We start from the raw sequence: 928 nt of genomic DNA on the forward strand, positions 1-928 counted from the left end.
ATAAAATTTCAGACTGAAAGGGCCTGTTAAATACAGAACAGGATAAATTTAAAAAAAAAAAAGATTTATTCTTAGACACATTGTGAAATTTCAGAACACCGTGCATAAAGACAACACACTAAAAGCTTTTGGGGGCAGGGGTTAGGAGGAGCAGGTTACTACAAACAAATTATAATTTCAGGGATCCCACTGTCACATGGGATGCAAGAAAGCAATGGGGTAGAGCAAAGCAGCTGTGGGAGATGCCTGCTGTTCTGGCCGGAGGAGTGGCCGGTGGTGCGATGGAGCAGCCCAGGGCCTGCCTACACCTGAGACAGACTGCAGACCAGCGCCTGTCAGAGGTGGAAATCCAAGTCAGATACAGACGGACTGAAGGACAGCCTCACTGAGCAACAGAGAGTGTCAGCTGTACCCGAGGCAATCGAGCAGCTGCAAATGCATGTGGAGAATTTTCAGGTAGAACTGAGAAGGGCATTCTTGGCTGACACCAAGAGGTGGTTAAAGCAGTATTGGCACATCAAGATGAAGCACTGTACTTTTGGAACATCAACTTTTCTATAGGGCTTTGTATTAGTTTCCTAGGGCTGCTGTAATAAATCACCACCAAATGAGTGGCTTAAAACAAATTTATTCTCTCGCAGTTCAGAAGGCTAGAAGTCTTAAGCGATGGTGTCAGTAGGGTTCGTTCCTTTATGGAGGCTCCGAGGAAGACACTGTCCCATCTCTGCCTCCTAGCTTCTGGTGGGTTGTTGGGCAATTCTTGGCACATCTCTTGGCTTAAGATGCATTATTCCAATCTCTCCCTCTACCTTCACATAGTCTTCTCTGTATCAGTGTGTTCTTTTCTGTCTCTAATAAGGACTCTCATTGGATTTAGGGATCACCCTAATCCTATATGATCTCATCTCAGTCTTTATCTTAATTACAT

General features: G+C 44.7%; 1 pseudogene; it reads left to right on the forward strand.

Moving 5' to 3' along the window:
• Positions 1-281: 281 nt before the first annotated feature.
• LOC107525922 (SNRPN upstream reading frame protein pseudogene) lies at positions 282-561 on the forward strand (annotated as a pseudogene).
• Positions 562-928: the final 367 nt, after the last annotated feature.

This window comes from Miniopterus natalensis, chromosome 1, assembly GCF_054644295.1.
Source record: "Miniopterus natalensis isolate mMinNat1 chromosome 1, mMinNat1.hap1, whole genome shotgun sequence".
NCBI lineage: Eukaryota > Metazoa > Chordata > Mammalia > Chiroptera > Miniopteridae > Miniopterus > Miniopterus natalensis.